General features: G+C 42.1%; 1 protein-coding gene and 1 long non-coding RNA gene across 3 annotated transcripts in view; both read left to right on the forward strand.

Moving 5' to 3' along the window:
* The window catches only part of rps4x (ribosomal protein S4 X-linked), a 569,691-nt gene that overhangs the window by 538,335 nt on the left and 13,452 nt on the right, over window positions 1–17,904 (forward strand). The window lies entirely within an intron of this gene.
* LOC125884409 (uncharacterized) lies at window positions 45–16,153 on the forward strand. 2 transcript variants are annotated; one of them, XR_007448690.1, is made up of 7 exons: window positions 45–802; window positions 2,532–2,609; window positions 3,954–4,074; window positions 8,430–8,498; window positions 8,776–9,135; window positions 9,290–12,810; window positions 13,839–16,153. It is a non-coding gene; the product is annotated as an uncharacterized LOC125884409 (long non-coding RNA). The 2 variants fall into 2 exon arrangements; XR_007448689.1 differs by having other exon boundaries at window positions 45–747.

The raw sequence follows: 17,904 nt of genomic DNA on the forward strand, positions 1-17,904 counted from the left end.
CGCTGTGTCTACCCACGTCGGTTTATGATATTAAAACAGGAAGACGAGCCTCCACACCACATGGTTAGCTGTCTTCTTAGGATTTATCTTTTAAATCATCACCTGACATCGTCTTCTACCGCTGTGTTATCGTACATGTTTGTATCCTATGTCGAAACTCAACATCTTACGATGCCCGCATTTTTAAAATGGTCGATTTAAAACGATCTCGTCGCTGTTTTTTAATCACCCACGTGCGTGTTAGGTGACGGTGGCTAGCAGCGTAGCTAGCCACCGTACGTGACTTCGGGCGATATTTAACCGTACAGTTCAGGTAAAGTCAAGTAATGAAATGTAATATCTATGTGCTGAAATGTATAGTGTTGTTAGTATGGCTAGGCCGCAGCCGACTGAGCCAATGACTTATTTTTTTTCGGCATGTTAGCATAGCATGCTAGCCAGATTGCAAGAGCTTTCGGGAAGATGCAGTTCCGTGTCACGTGACCTTGTTTTTCTGAATGAAGACCGGAGGACCGACGCTGCGTCACACACGCCAACGAGCGGAGGCAGAGCTGAACATAAAAGAGAAGTTGGAGTTTTCTGACCTACGACGGCTGCTTGTTTTGAAATAGGCTAGCCCACCGTGGTGAACTTAGCTGCCCCGAAGGCTAACTCCAGACTGTCGGACCGCACCCTGTCAGCGTCCCGACTGGTGAGGGGTCACATTACTGGGAAAGTACTATCAGTGTCAAGCAACATCAGTGACGGGTAAGATGCGCAGCATCGAAAACAACAGCTACATTTTAGTAGTGACGCAGATAATGTGAGTAAGAATATTGTTTTATGCTATTGACAAGGTTGTACTTAGAGGTTGGTTATACTGGAGCTTATTAAAAGTTAAAACAACTATTCAAACACAGTGACCTCTGTCACCACATTCTTTATGACGCACTTAAATTCATGGATGGATGCAAGTGTTTCTTCTTATAGATGTTTTGGAAGATTGTTCAATGTCCAAGGTACAAAGTAGGAGAATGCAGTTTCCCCCAGATCTGTTAAAACCCAGGGGACATTAAAAAGCAAGCACGTGGAGGAGTGTAGCTAGTGTGTAGCCACCAGAGCTGACACACAGCAGTGTGCCTTAAAGATGATAACCTACCACTGCTGTTGTCTGGGAATGGTCGATGATGCCCCTCCTGCCAAATCATAAAGAATGCAATGTTGAGTAAGAGATGTTGCATTTGTAACAAAATGTCGAGATGCATGGCGCACTGAATCAAAGCTACATAAAATGGAGGAGGTTGCATGTACATACAATATGTCACCGTAATCAGTCACAGACAGAAAAGCAGCTTCCACAAATGTTTTCTTAGCACTGACAGTAAAGCAGGATTTATTTGTAAAATAAAAGCCAGTCTTCACTTTAAGCTTCCTAACTAACTAGAGTAGCATTAAATGAGAGCTTGTCATCTATCCATACACCCACGTATGAGGACACTTAGTCAGAAGTGAAGATTCACTGCTGCTTAACATCAAGCAGCTGGGAGCGTGCTTTTGAGAAGACTTAAAATCAATGTTAAACTCAGCAGAGCGGTTTGTAATGACTGAAATGCAGTCTGATGCTCTTGAACCGCCTAACGCAGGTCCTTAAGAAGTCTTAAATTGCCTTCAATGTTTCCACAGTAATTCCTTTAAAGTCATTAAATAGTATTAAATTTGAATTTGTGAGGTGCTACAAACATTTTATCAAATTTATCAATATTTTAATTTCTTTTTGTGAAAATGACTGAAGCCTTTCTATGCAACAGCCCACATTTCTAATGTTAAAAAAAAAAAGACTATAATACTGTAATTTGCACTTGCAACATGAAGGAAAATCGCAACTGTATTTTAGTCATTTTCAAAAAGTAGACTTTTTTTTTTTACATGCACTCACCGGCCACTTTATTAGGTACACGTAGCAGCAGAATGGGGAAGAAAGGTGATTTAAGTGACTTTGAACGCTGCATGGTGGTTGTTGTTGTTGTTGTTGTTGTTGCCAGACGGAACAGGAAATTGAGGCTACAGTTCACACAGGCTCACCAAAACTGGACAATAGAAGATTGGAAAACATTGCCTGGTCTGGTCATGACAATGAGTTCACTGTACTCCAATGGCCTCCACAGTCACCAGATCTCAATCCAATAGAGCACCTTTGGGATGTGGTGGAACGGGAGATTCAGATCTGCAGCAACTGTGTGATGCTATTATGTCAATATGGACCAAAATCTCTGAGGAGTGTTTCCAGCACCTTGTTGAATCTATGCCACCAAGAGTTAAGGCAGTTTTAAAGGCAAAGGGGTCCAACTAGCAAGGTGTACCTAATAAAGTGGCCGGTGAGTCTACTTCCATTAAAAAACATGGTTGATGGGTTGATGATTAACGCGTAGGGTGTGGCAGATTGACTCTTATAACAGGCCGGGTTGGTGAGGGTTTTTAGAAACACCCTGACTCACACATCAGTAGGGTCCAGTGTGAACATCAGATTAACTAGTTTTACTCTTCTCCTTTAGGCAAAGGGGCTGGAGAAGCACCTGACACACGGAAAAGCACCAAGGCGATTAATGCTTGATAAGCTCACTGGAGCTTTTGTAAGTAACATTTTCCTCCAGCACTTTCCTCACATCATTTTAAATACGTTGTTTGGTTTTATCCCTGCTGTTACTGTTTGAACTGACAGTAGCTTTGTATGTTGGGGTCTCATGTAAAATTCTTTAAAGGAAGGATATGCAGCAAAGGCAGGGGTTGCTCACAGTCCATGTTTCTCAGTTCAATATTTATTCCTTCTTAAACCAGTTAACAGAAAAGTGACTGCGGTGCTTTCTTTGTTTTTCCCTTGAAACGTATCGTCAAATGAAACGCCCAATGCAAAAACAATGTGACTATAACATGACTCCAACAGGGAAATAGCATTTTTAACAAGCTATATTGTATGCTGGGTTAATGAGATTAATCGGTGGCTACATTTTCAACGCAACAGTAAACGTACTGTTTATGGCCAGTCTTTTTTTGGTTGCATTCATGTGTCAGGAGAAAAGAATGCTGGCTGGGAAGAAAGAGAGCTTGTGACCCAGCCGCCACGTTGCACACGCTGCTCAACAGCGCACTAAAATATGTTTTGGAAACATTCGAGATGAGAAATAGCTAATGCAGTAACGGTCTCTGTCCATGTTTGATCAGCGCTGTGAGTCAGCAGTTTGACTGCAGCTCACAAGCAGTGCTTTACGTAATCAACAGCTGCGTTCGACCCCACAGCTCTGATTGGCTGTTTTCCATGAGTCACGGTAGATTCTAGGAAAGGCCATTAGAGACGGAAGGAGAAGGAGGAGGAACATGATTCTTTATAGATGATGTCTTGCGTATTTTTGTGTGGATACAGTGACAGTTTCAACAAATCACCTGACCAATGAACTTCCTGTAAGTAACATTAAAGGGTTGTTAGTAAGATTTTATTGTATTAACTTCTAAAGTCTGAAAAAATCAAAACTTGATGCCCACTGTGTAGCTAGACTCGCAACGAGACGAAACCGTTTTAGAACGTTGCAGAGAAAAGTCGCAACGGTGTGAACTGGCCATCTGAGCTCGACTCAAGCTGGCTGATGGTGTCACCTGCAACTCCACTGGTCAAATCGCCAGTGGCAGGTTTCAGAACGTAAAGCACATCACCAGTTTCAAAAGCCAAACGGCTTATAATAAAGCCCGCTGGTCAAGTATAATATAATTTGTAGTTTCTTATATTCAGCCACTAAATAAGCCTGAAAAACTGGAAACCAGAACAGAAGTACAGAGAGTTGTTGCTTAGAGATGATACACCATCTCAGTTGCATTGGCGTGAACTGGCAGGTTTTTAGAACGTCGCAGAACGGCTCATCTTTGGTCTGAACTGGGCTCAACATGTGTAAGAAAATTTGTTCACAACCGTTTTTCATTTCCAGGTCAGCATGTGACTGATGAGATGCAGCCAGAGAAGAGGGAAAATATCTACCTCATTTGCACTCAGGGTTCATGACTCCTGGGACCAGCTGACAGACATCCAGCCAAACGCATTGTGAACAGGTAGGTCTGTTGTTTTTAAACTTACAGTGCAGTTAGAAAGTATTCAGACCAAGGTTTTTATAGTTCACTAAAACTTAAGTAAAGACTAAAACTAGGTGTGAAAAAGCATTTTGAGCTAACTGAAATTAAAGTCAAATTAGAATGAAGCAATAAACAAATTGAAATGATATTGTATACTTGCAAAACTAACTAAAATACAATAAAAGATATACAGGAAATGACTTCAGTCAAATTTCTGAGTCTATGTGACAGTGAGTCAGTTACTTTCACCAAAGGAACCAATACCGAAACAAATTAAAAACTAATCATTTTTAAACTGTAAACACTAAACTGAAACAATCAAAGCTGCTCTTCAAACTGAATTGAAAAGTACAGAAAAGTACAAAACTCAAATAACTGATTCACATTTTCCTTTGTTGCAGCCACATGCTAAAAAGATTTAAAGTTCTCATTATTTTCAACTCAATATCTTAAATACAAAGTGAAAACATGATTTTAAAAATGTGAAATACCGTATTGGCACAAGTATTCAGACCCTTTGATATGACACTTGACATTTAGCTCCGTACTTTATGTGTTATGGTGCACATATATCTCATCACAGTGATCCACTTAATAACCATCTGCAGTAAATGAAAGTAGAATTAACACGTGGTCTATTTTAAGTGCTCACAACCACGTCAGGAGACTGAGTGAAAAACAAAACACATTTTTATCCCTCTGCGCCTTCCACAGACGTGGCCAGAGGCATTAAGTTTTTGTCTGTCTGTAGGGAAGAGGAGGAGCTAAATATGATCATTGGCAATAATTCATAATTATTAATATTAATTATGGATTATTAAAATATTTAATTAATAATTAATTAATTAATTATTGCATAAGCATAATAATCAAATTAGCTTACAGCGGGGCACCACCGGGAAAACCGGACCAATGATCAGACGTAAATTCAGTCTCAAGAGTGTTCACTTAGGAAGCTAATTCTAGGGAGATATCAGCAACTATAAGATGAACAGAAGGAGTGGAGCTCAGGCACTGACTTTGTCAACCAGCTTCATCACAATATACAATGAAAAACCAAAGCAACCTCTTTTTGCAGTATAACAGGGTTTATTCACACTGATGACATTAATTTACAACCAACATTAACATTGCTCTATAAACCCTATCAACTATAAAACATTACCGAATCAACCTGCAAGCATCAAGAAGGGTGTGTGTGTGTGTGTGTGTGTGTGTATGTGTGTGGGGGTGTGGGTGTGGGTGTGGGTGTGTATGAGAAAGTGGGTGAGTGAGCGAGAATGTGTGTGTGTGTGTGTGTGTGTGTGTGTGTGTGTATGTGTATGTGTGTGTGTGTGTGAGAGAGGGTGTGGAAGAAAGTGGGTGAGTGAGCGAGAATGTGTGTGTGGTGTGTGTGTGTCTGAGCGAGTGGGTGTGTGAGAGAGAGAGAGAGGCGTGTGAGCGTAGCAAGATGGCGGCTGTGACGCTGCAAGCTACGTCACGCAATGGCGGCTCGCCAAGAAAGCACGTGACTCAAAAAGGAGGGGAGCCGGTAGAGAGGGAAGTTCAAATTGCTCGGCTCCAAGTGTAGGTTAGTGGAAGAGAGGAAGAGAGAAAGGGAAGCACTCAGAAGTGTGGTCACGCAGGCGGTATTGAGATGCAGTAACCCGTCTGTGTTACGCGAGAGACGCGCTCAGCTCAGCTGGTGAGCGGCGTGAATCTGGACATTGAACCAACACAGCCGAAGTACTGATCGATCCCGCGTGTGGGGCGACACAATAGCGGTCCGACGAGGTCGGATCACTACGTATTACAAGCAGACACAAACGGGCAGGAGAATAACAGACAGCAGCAACACAGGCAATATTTTTACAATATCAATGCGGCCAAAATCGGACTCGGCGGTCCGTATCAACAAGCCCTTACAAACTTAAAAAGAAAACACACACTAACTACTATCTGCCCAGAGCTAAAGCCTCTTACTGTTGCAGAAGGTGGAGTGATGTGTCGGTCGTTCCTCGTGTGTCCTTTGTTACGGCAGAGGTGAAGTGGTTAGCGGCTCACAGCGGCTAACGGGTCCTCGGCGAGGGGGCAAGTCTCTGGCGAGGCGAGTTAATTCCGGCTCGTAGTGGGGAATCACTCGGGGAAAGAAGGGGGTCCTTGTCCTTCTTCTTGAAGCAGGCAGTCCTTGTTATCTACCAAACTTCGCATCCGCGGGCATCCGGGTGAGAGGGTCAATCCATGGTCTGTGTTCCTTGGCGCACAGAGTGAGGGAGAGGAGAGGAGATCAGCTCGACCAGCGAGGGAAATCCGTAGGCCTAAAACGCGTCTAACTGTGCACAGTAATAACTCTTTCTAAAGCGTTCGCCACGTGGGACGAGTTGCTAAGCTTTAGGAACAGTTGTGGGTACTTCTATTGGCTATGAGGATCACAGCCAGAAGCGTTTCCCTCAGGTACGCTTTGTGATGATATACCCCGGCGTGACGTCACCGGTGCGGGGTTGGCCATGGTGGATTTCACCCAATGGGAGCTGTGTATTTCAAGGGACCTCTGCTGGTCAGCTGGGGTGCTGTGTTGGGGTTGAATCAGCTGATTCACACAGAGAAAGGGGGTTGACTGATTCCTTTGTTCTTTTGGGCGCCAACATGTGGTCTCAGGCTTTGATTGTTACATGTAGGCCCAAAAGTTTATGGATAAAGTGTAGGCCTTTGTTAGAAATCCTTGTACGGCACAACACTGTCCATCACACATTCCTTCTGAATGTAATATCTCAAGAATACTTTGAGGGATTTCCCAACTTTGGCAAAACATCCACACAGACTCAAGGATGAACTGATTAGATTTTGGTGGTCAGTGATTGCTGTGACCTCACAAAACATGTGGGCCATAACTCATACACTGATTATGACAAAATTTCACACAGATGTCTAATAGGAAAAAAATTAGGAAGTGATGACATTTTACGCCCAAAAATGTCAAAGGTCACTGAACCTATGACATCATAGTGTTCTGCAGAAACACTTTTCTTAGTGACACTAATCATGGATGTCCACCTTGAGAGATCTTCTGAGGTTCCTGGTCGAAGGTGTGTGAAGCATCCATGTTTTAGAATATGTAGCTTCTTCACTCTTTACAATGCTTCCATATTTGAAGCATTGTCAACCATCTTGGCTATGTATGAGTCTGGACTAAGCAGCAACCTCTGATGCTAAAAAACAAAGCTAATTCGGAAGTGTCAAAAATTGCAATTCAGTGGCTTAGTGGTAGAGCAGGCGCCCCATGTACAAGGCGGTTGCCGAGGCGGCCCGGGTTCGACTCCAGCCTGTGGCCCTTTGCTGCATGTCACTCCCTCTCTCTCTCCCCCTTTCACACTTGTCTGTCCTATCAATTAAAGGCTAAAATGCCCAAAAAACATATTTTAAAAACTGCAGTTCATCGAATGACCACTTGAGGCTGGCTCCTGATAAGCGTAAAACCTGATAATTTATTAAGGCCCAAAGTTATGCGTATTTAAGGATGGGGACACTTGAGTGACAGGCTGTCTCTGAGGTGTGCTACAGTCTATGAATCAGATCCACCCTTCGCTCCTCCACAGCTCTAAACTCTCGTCCAAATATGGTCGCTCCTGGCTCCAAAAAATTAAGATGGCGATGGCTGAAATGCCGAATTCAATGCTTCAAAATGGGAGTCCACAAACCAGTGGTTGGCGTCACGGTAGCTACGTCCATTATTTATGCAGTCTACGGTCGAGACAGACATGAATGTAAATTGGAACCTGATGGGCATTCAACTGCGAGGTGGTAATTGAGGTTCATACTAAACTACAACAGATTGCAAAGTCAGACTGCAGATTTTCAGGCCCAGACACACCAAACTGGCTTTAGAGAACTTGTGGGATGAGAGTATTATTATTATTGTGTCACCTAACGCTGCCATGTTTGTCCAAAAGTTGCAAATGAACACGCCAAACTGACGGCCAGCAAGCACACATGTCCTGTGTCTGCATCAGAGGACATACCCCTCCATATGAACAGAAAATGGTCGCCTGTAATAGTCATTCAAGAAGGGAAACCGGAAGAAAGTCTTGACTGTATTTAGCCAGTTAGCATATTAACAGCACAATGCAATGTTGAAAGAACAGAGCACTGTTACCATGCGCCAGTGAACAACAACACAAACCATCACAAAACATTTGTGCTAAAGCGCTCACCTGCTAAAGAAAAACAATCTTGCCGCATAACAGGTTCGTTTTACCTCACTCTCTCTTGTCTTAAGCTCTCTGTTAACTTTCCTCACTTGCACAACCAATGTTGAAATTCCGTTTCTGACTCTTCACCTCTGTGTCTTGATACAGGAGAGATGACCTGTGGCAACCAGCTGCTCAAAAATCTGCTGTTTTTCTCCCTGATCTCTTCGGTCTGTGGTTAGTTTACACCTTTACTTCTTTACCCGCAAAGAGAGAAGTCATTACACACTTGAAGCCTCACCCACAGATTTGATCAGTTCCATTTAAAAATCTCTGTGTTATTCACTGAATCAGTTAAAGAGTTTATTCGCCACCTGCAAACAAGTTATGCTGCTGAGAGTACTGAGACCATCACTAAACTCTACAGAAACATCTATGGATGGATTTTAGAGGCTCACATGATAAAGTTGATGGTTTGTCTGGTCCTCACCTCACCTCTCTGTCTCCTCCGCAGGAACGTTTGAAGTGAATGCGACACAGACCTCCTATCAGGCAGAGGAGAACGAGGACATCACACTGGAATTTCTGTTCACAACCAAAGCTGACACTTCCCCCGAACCCATTGAAATTCTGTGTGAACTGTTAGCTGACGACGAGCCCTTAAAAGTGTTTCATCTGTATGACGGTGCAGACTTCCTCTGGTCTCAGAATAAACAGTTTGCAGGACGAGTCCAGTACGACAAAGACCTCCTCAGAGAAGGACGACTCATACTGAATGTGTCCAGACTGAGAACTCGTGACTCTGGCCGGTACCTTTGTACAGTAGTCACAAGTTCTGGGAGCAACACTGGGAGATGCTCGCTCAATGTCACTGGTAAGTTGCTCCTGTAGAGCTTTCTTAACAGGTTAAATCCAAACCTGTGAAGAAAATGTGTTGAGGTTTAGCCGTTGCAAATATTTTGTTTTCTTTTTGAGTAAAATGATTGTTCTTCACATGAATGACACAGATATGTTTGGTCTCTTTACAGCAGCGAGGCATTTGCTTGAACCTGAGACACCGAGCACAAGTCAACCACAACCACAGAGTCGAGGAAGGTACGGCCTCTACGGGGCACTGGGACTGGCAGGAGTAGCTCTACTGTTTGTTTGTTTCCGTATATACAGACAGTCGTGGTTGATTGAAAAGATTCAATCAGCCACTCCAAACCAACAAGATTTGCCGGAAGACTATGAAGACCATTCAAACATTTGCACTATGCCTGAAGAACAAGAATTAGTCATTCTCACTCTGCAGGAAGACAATTCAATTATTTGCACGCTGCCTAAAGGTCAAGATTCCCACTCAGAGAAAAGTTACAGTTCAGGGTATGTAGGGGGAGAAACAGATTCACAAAATTAAAACTTGTGCACACCAAGAAAACTAGTTATTCTGGCAGGGCTTGGTATCGTCACTGATTTCCTGAATTGATTTGATTTTGATTTTTCAATTGGGTGGGTAATGCCGAAAAATTTCACACCTTTATTTTGTTCGGTTCACTTTCACACTGCACTTTTTAAAGCAAACCAAACTGCCTGCACACTGTCATGCAGTATTGCCCGAAACGACCACTGATCAGGAAAAAAAAAAGCACGAGGAAGAAAAGAAAAAAAAAACCACGGCTCATCGATTGGCCAGGACCGAAATTGGAAATCCATCCCCTTCAGCCGGCAGATAGCAACTGCGTTATAGTCCTCTGACCATATATCAATAAGCGCCTGCACCTCCTCACTACTCCACATCTGCCCATGAGACATGTTCCAACTTTTTCTTTTGTTACCTCTGCTTCTCCCGGTCCGCGCTGTTGGTTTTGGGGTTTTTTCTGCCCAAAATGCACTGCACTCTGCGTCACTTCCTCTCTTTGGTCCACTTCCTCTCTTTGGTTCGCTGGATAGTCCGTTTGCATTTCCTACTGTAAGCGAATCGCACCAGGGTTCACTTGCAAGTAAACCGAGACCTCCAGTTTTCAAGCACACCGGGGTTTGCTCATTTGGTCCGCACCACTCCAAACGAACGGGACTATCCGTGGAAGCGGACCAGGGTACGTTTAAAGCGAACCAATAGCGCCAGTGAGAATGTGTCCTTTAAGACAAGTTTTAAGACCCGACACAAACTGACCTAAACCGCTAGACATAAACAGTTGCTGGAAAGCACTCTGTGCTTGTTTAAAACATGATGTCAGTGGCGGTGGATGAGAAACTGCGGACAGAGTAGACTGAAATACCACTTTTTACATGTTTACATGTTGCTGATCAGCTGTATTGATAAAGTATTGACTTTTTCCTTGTGGAGGTTTTATTGCACTCACAGTAACAAGCATAGTTGTCATCAGCTCAAGTTATCTTCAGGTCTGTGTTACGTCCCGATCTAGGGGTGTGGGTGCGTAACATAAGGACACACAGAAACACGGGAGTAAATGTACAGGTGAGCAATTTATTGCTACACACTCCAAATACACACTGTACAATATCGCACACAAAATGGAGCAAAAGACGTCAGGGTGAGCCCAGGCCAAAACAACAAACAAAAAGCAACCTGTCTACCGACTGGCGAAATAACTAATCCCTAACAAAAACAAAAGAAACAAAAATACAATACTAGGCCTAACTCCCGAGGCTAACGAAAAACAGGAGAAAACAGGTATAACAAAAATAGCAGCTCACCCCTACGCTCCGTGCAAACAATAATATGTGACAATGACTATTTACAATATACACAAACGACTCAGTTGGCCCTAAGGCGCTGGTCTTAACAAAAGAATTAATTATTTAGCAAGCAAGCTAAATAATCACACGTGGATCACACAACAAAGTATTTATCAATCACAAAACCAGAGAACGATACAATGTGCTGCTGCCACGTACGAGAGTGGTCTCTCGGCTTCCGTGTGGCCGGCATTATGAAGGCCGAGCCCCTTGCTCCACCAATCCGGCAGCGGTGACGTCACGCTTGTTATCCAGTAGGCGACCGTTGACACAGAAGGCCGAGCCCCTTGCTCAGCCAAACCCGCCGGAGCAACGTCACAATCGTCCAGCAAATCACCTGCACACCTGTAATCACAACACACATGATCTCCGGACAGAAAGAGAGGTCTGACTCTCCACTAAACATGGTGATCAAATCCATAAACTACATAGATATAAACACATACACATAATACGTACACAGGCGGCCGGGGGACGTAACAGTCTGTCTCCACCGCGGCATCTTTACTCCGTGTTTGTCCAAAACATAACAGACACCTAACGGTTACAGATAAAAGACCCGGTAACGTCGGAGCTCCTCAATACTATGGTTGTTAATAATATAGCGCCACGGCCTGTTTACTACCGGCGAGATTACCAGGGTCAAAGTTTGACACATCCGTGGAAAAAGGCCTATGTATAAAGATCAATCTCGGATTTTATGAATTGATATCATGTCACTCAAATGAAGATCAATTTGTTTTATCAGTTATTTTAACCCAGCCCTGTATTGTAGTGATGTAGTGTTACAACTAACATGAAACAAGCGTATCCCTCTGCACTGAACAAGTTAACATATCAAAGTCAACTTGTCTGCACAGATATCCGCCCTCTTAGTGTTCTAAAGAGTGAAGGTTACCTGAATATGATGAATAAAATAAAAATGTTAGGGGGAAATGGGGCTATAGAGGGCCACTTAATTGTACATAACTGTAACAGTGCATCATGTAATGGCTGAGTGGAAGCTGGACTTTCATGTGCTACGATCAAGAGCGATGCATGATAGCCACACAGGAGAGAGCATTGAAGTGTTACTAAAGGAGGCCGGTACTGAGTGTAGATTGGCGGCAAAAGATCCCACATTGTAACAGACAATGCATCCAATATGAACTTTGTGGCTGGACTGAGAGACTTGACCCACGTATAGTGTTTTAAACACAGCCTGAATCTGACCTCATAGAGAGCACTGGAATTGTTAACAGTGGCGAGACTACTCGGCAGTCACTGCCTTTTTTGGACGCAACACCATAGCCAGCCACCAGCTAAAGCCCAAACAGGACCTGCTCCAGCTTCCAGGACCCAGGTCAGTCACAAGATGGGCCAGCTCAGATGACATGATTTTTAGAGCAATGACAAGTCACCTATGCACAATCATGTCAGCAGAGGCCCAGAAAGACTGAAAAGGATATCTTAACACTGAGCCTGGCTGACATCACACGTGCCAAGGAAGTGCTCCAGGCACGCCAATGAAGGATGCCACTTTGGTAATGTCACTGGAGAGCACGCCCATTCTGTCTAAAATTGCACCACTTCATGCCAAGCTGGTCACAAGCACAGAAGGAAGCCTGGATGACACAGACAGTGAAGGACATCAGAGCTGCGTCAGCACAAGATCTGGGGAAGAGAGATGCCAGTGAGAGGAAGACACTGTGCCTGGTATCAGCTCTCGATGCTTAAGGATCTACTCTTTCTCTCTGAAGCAGAGACCAGTGAGACCTCCTCCAGCCTGATTGATGCTGTGGTGGCGGCCATGAAGAAGCTACAGAATGTAAGTAAATTAATTAATTAGGCTATACCCTCATGCCAGCAACAGCAGTGCCCACAGGCATTATGTTTTTGGGTTGTCCATATGTCCGTCTGTCTCATTCTCATGAACATAATATCTTAAGAATGCTTAATGAATTTGTTTAGATTTGGCACAAACGTCCACTAGAACTCAACAGTGAACTGATTTGGTGGTCAAAGGTTAAGGTCACTGTGACTTTGCATCTGTCTCATTCTCGTGAACCTCATAGCTCAAAAACACCTTGAGGGAATTTCCTCAAGTTGGGCACAAACGTCCACTTGGACTCAACAATGAACTGATTAGATTTTAGTCGTCAAAGGTCTCGGTCACTTAGCACCTGTCTCATTCTCGTGAACACGATATCTCAAGAACGCCTGGTGATTTTCTCAAATTCGGCCCAAGTTGTCTGTCCAACACATTCTCCTCAACGTCATATCTCTAGAGTACTTTGAGGGATTTCCCAAATTTGGCACAAACATCCACCTGGACTCAAGGATGAATTGATTACATTTTGGTGGTCTACAGTAGCTGTGACCTCACAAAACATGTATTTGGCCCAAAATCGAGAATTCAAATGCTAGGTATGATAAAATTTTCACACAAACGTCTAATGGGATAAAATGATGACATTTTATACCCAAAAGGTCAAACAATTTTCTGGCCATTATTCAGTGCTGTAACTCAGACCCAAAAAGGGAGACATTTGGTCAGATACTGACTCTGTAACACTCACTTTTGTCTGGGTATCCATCTTAAGACTGTGCTGACTGTATAGATTTTCTGTGCTGCCGGGTAAATACATGTATGAAACATCCACGTTTTAGAAGTTTTATCTCCTTTGCAGCAACATACACATTCAAAGCATTGTCTATCGTCATGGTATGTATGGGATTGGACAGACATGGATGTAAACTGTAAATGCAACTTGACTGGTGGCAGTAGGAGTGTTGTGGTAGTTAATTTACTGTAAAATTAATACTAGTTTGATTTTATGCTTTGATGTTTTTCAGCGACAAGAGGAGGTAGACAGTCCAGTTGAGGAGAAGACTCGTCTGAGGTTTGTCACCCACCTAACTATGAAGATAGCCCTACCATTGCCACCCAGCCACCCATGAAGAGACAAAGGAGCACCTGTGCATTGACTTGAAGTGACATTTGCCAAAAAATCTGCACATGATGCTGCTGCAGCTGAGACCAAGAGGTTTAGAGAAGAAAAACCTTTGCCACCCCTTGAAAATCCTCTCAGTTGATGGGAGGAACACAGACTTCAGTGCCTTCAGCTACTCAGAGTAGCAAAGTGCTTCCTGTGCAATCCTACTACAAGTGTCTGGACAGATTTCTCCACCGCAGGAGACTACACGTAACTACACAAGGGAGAGTCCTGAAAGCTCAGCATGTTGACCCAATTGTCTTCGTCCACAAAAACCTTGACAGTAAATCATAAGCACTGGCATTCATACAAACTGGAGTAATGTAAGAACCAAGTTGAAATAATGAAAGATTGTTTAGCACCGCAATATAGCATTATATTAACTTATTAACGTACCTTTGTTTTTCTTTTCTTTCTGCAAGCACTTTTATCTTTCATTTCATTCAAATAGGCAGATGCAATTCCATTGTTCAAACTGAACAAAACACAGTGTTACTACATAACATAGAGAAAGCTGTTCAGCACTCAGAGTGGGAAACACATGTCCACAATGAGCTACATTCCAATACAACAACCCACCCACAGATAAACATGGCATTAAAAAGCAATACATGTACATACATTCTTTTAAAAACCGATTTCAGTGTGCTAAAAACAACAATGGCCTTATTTAGAGAGGATATCTCACAGACACCTTACATCTCTTAAAGGCTTGTGGATTCTGCACATCCTTTATTACAGGAGGCAGCTGGTTCTGCTCCGTAGCACCAATGTGAAGAGAAGACACCATACACATCGTGGTTTTGAATCTATGGATGTTAGAGGGACCATGCAAAATAGTCTTATGACATTAAATCCTGGACTATGCAATGGGATAGGACAAAATATTGCTTTGGGAATACGATTTACTCCATTTTTTTGTGAATTGTGTGTGATTTTTTTTTTTTTTTTATTTAACCTTTGTTTCACGTTGAGATTGAAAATCTCACCTGGCCAAAATCGTCCTGTGCACCTTTTTACAGCAGTGCCTTCAGTGCTGCCAAATTGTTGACTTTCTAGCTAGATTTTTTTTTTTTTCACTTTCAGACCCTCTCATGCCTTTCTTTCTAAAAAAAATAACCCACTGCCTCCGCAGGCAAATGGACCTGCACTTGTATAGTGCCTTTCTAGTCATTCAACCATTCAAATCACGTAAAGACTACATGTCCATCAGGGAGCATCAGTATCTTGCCCAAGGATACTTCGATGTGCCATCGAGGTACAGCCTATTGAGCTATCATCACGTTACAAGTGTGGAGCTCTCTGGATGGCTGCTGACATTTGAGGCTATGAGGCATAACCCAAATGTGTCTATAGGTGTAACTGGATAGGCAGCTTCTCCCTGCAGATTCTGACAGTGCCAAAGAAGTAACCAATGTTCTAGACGCTTTCAAACTAACAGCAAAAACACTCTAAATGGGTCTCTTTGTATTTTGACAATGAATGTTTGTTGTTGCAGTAACTGAGAGATTATCAGAGACCCAAGCCATTGCCCTAGCAACAGAATAGCAAGTAGTGTTGATCATTGCTGATATCATCCACACTCCCATAAACTGTCATAGGACACTAAAGTAAAACACATGGTAAAAACGATTGAACCCTGCCAATATGCACCTTGATGTGTGCACATTAATCAGTCCGTTGTGCCTGCTCTGTATCAAGGAGCACCAGCTGCTGTCCAGGAGTGAACCGCTCATGCTTTAAAGATAGATAGTTAGTTTATATTGCTGAAATGTATTTATTTAATGCAAAAAATGCCTGTTTGAAACAGGCGATTGCTTGGTCTGTTGTATTGCTGCTGTGCTTTCTTGAGAACCGCTCATACAAACTGCTTCACACTCCACGCTGCCCTTCTTTGGGTCCGTAGCAATACACCTGGGCCCCACATAGCTATAGATTCATTGTGATGTACTGATGTGAAGAACAAATTGTATGTCGAAACGGGTCCCCAGCAATACACCTGGGGAGTGTGAAGTAGATCGGATGAATGGTTGTTTCGGGACATGCAAAGATTAGACTACAGCATGTAAATATTTGAGTGTTTCTGCAGATAGAGTTAGTAGAATTATATTTAAAGTTTATGAAAATGCACTGTATTTTTTAAAGTTCAATAAATCTGGTTATTTTCAAAGTCTATGAATAATCGTGTTAAATTATTGTGATTTCAATGTGTGCACGAGCATTGCAGTCCTATTTTATCCCTCTGAGACCCACCACAGAGGGACAGGGGATCTTTATGGGGTCATAGCAGGTCAACAGTTGCCACATAGAAGTGGTATACATCATTTGAAAGCAGGGAACCTGAAGATAAATTGGAGATAGTCTACTGTGTGCTAACTTTTTCTAGTCATAAAGCTGCAGTAAAAATGTTTTGGTTAAGCGCCTTTCAGAGTTTAGAGGGGGTATACAGGGGTTTACAGGATTTTGATGGAGGTGTTTGACAGACATTCTCATCGTCATATGTGTCTTTTAAGTTGTTGCAGCAATTTTCTAGTTGATACCATTTGTTAACAGATTTGGTGCTAAATTAAAGCACTTCTGAGTACTCGAGATTTGTTTAAAATGGTCAAAAATCCCTCTGAAATATCACATTAAGCCCCCAAGACCTTGAGACCATGAAAATATTCATGCTGTGATTTGGTATCAAAGCAATTAACATTCAGAGATTTCTCTAAGATTTTTTTGGCAAAAAAAAAACTGCTCAGAAACCCCCTTAATGTCAACATGCCTATGAAAGTCATGCGTGCTCTGAATGCCCGAGTTCTCTGGTTTGTGATTGTAAAGTTTCATGAGGCTGTGGTTATCCAAAAGGTTGCAATAGGTCCATTTTATACAGTGATTTCCATTTCCAATAAAGGTCCCACTACAATGAAATGGCTACCATCATCACACATGGATAGAATTTGGCACGTGGAATCCGCAAGAGTCTCAGTTTTCCAGTCATACCCAATTTATACAATTCAAACACTGGTTAGGGGACCAGTATGCAGAACTACTCAAATGCAATAGGCGAAAATAATGTGTGCTGCATGGGTTTTGCCCCAAACTGCATGGGACTGGCATGAAGTGGGCATGTCAGTAGTTAACAACATTATTGTTCAAGGCCTCCATTTGCTGGTATCTGGAGGTAACACATGGTGAATTACTTTTAACCATTAAAAAATTTCAAAAAGGCATATATACAAATCTTTTCTTTGCATTTTCAGCATGTCAAAAATAAATTATGAGTCTTTAATTCCTTTTCGAATTTCTTAACTATCCAATTTGGCAATAATTACAGGGGAAAATGAATCAGAATCAGAAGTACTTTATTGATCCCTGAGGGGAAAGAGTGATTCGTTACATTTGCTCCAATGTAAAGAATAGAGAATTATGAGAAATAAGAATAAGAGTATGAAATAGAGGTAAATATGAAGTAATAAAATATAATAAAATAGAAATATCAATGTGCATTACGCTACAATGATGACACTAGTTCTTAAGATATTAAGAATAAAATATATCTTAACTGTGCTGAGTCTGTAAGTGTGTAAACATATACACACGTGCTACATTACACTGTATAAACTAGTGTTATATTCAGAAATATCAAACATGTATTATGCTTTAATGCTTACAACAACCAATATATACATCAATAGATTAAAGACAAGAATAATACATATACACTATGTACAGTTATATGCATTGTATGTTGAATAAATATTAACATTCAAGAGGTGCTGGTGAGATTGAAGTCGTATACTGAAGTATATTGCGGTAGTTGAATTATTGCACCAATTATTGAAGAATAAAATAAAATATATTAGAATAGAATAAAATAAAATAGAATAAAAAATAAATTAACAAAATTCTGAAACTCTAATTTTTTGTGTGGAGCAGTTGTT

Source organism: Epinephelus fuscoguttatus, linkage group LG23, assembly GCF_011397635.1.
Source record: "Epinephelus fuscoguttatus linkage group LG23, E.fuscoguttatus.final_Chr_v1".
Classification (NCBI taxonomy): domain Eukaryota; kingdom Metazoa; phylum Chordata; class Actinopteri; order Perciformes; family Serranidae; genus Epinephelus; species Epinephelus fuscoguttatus.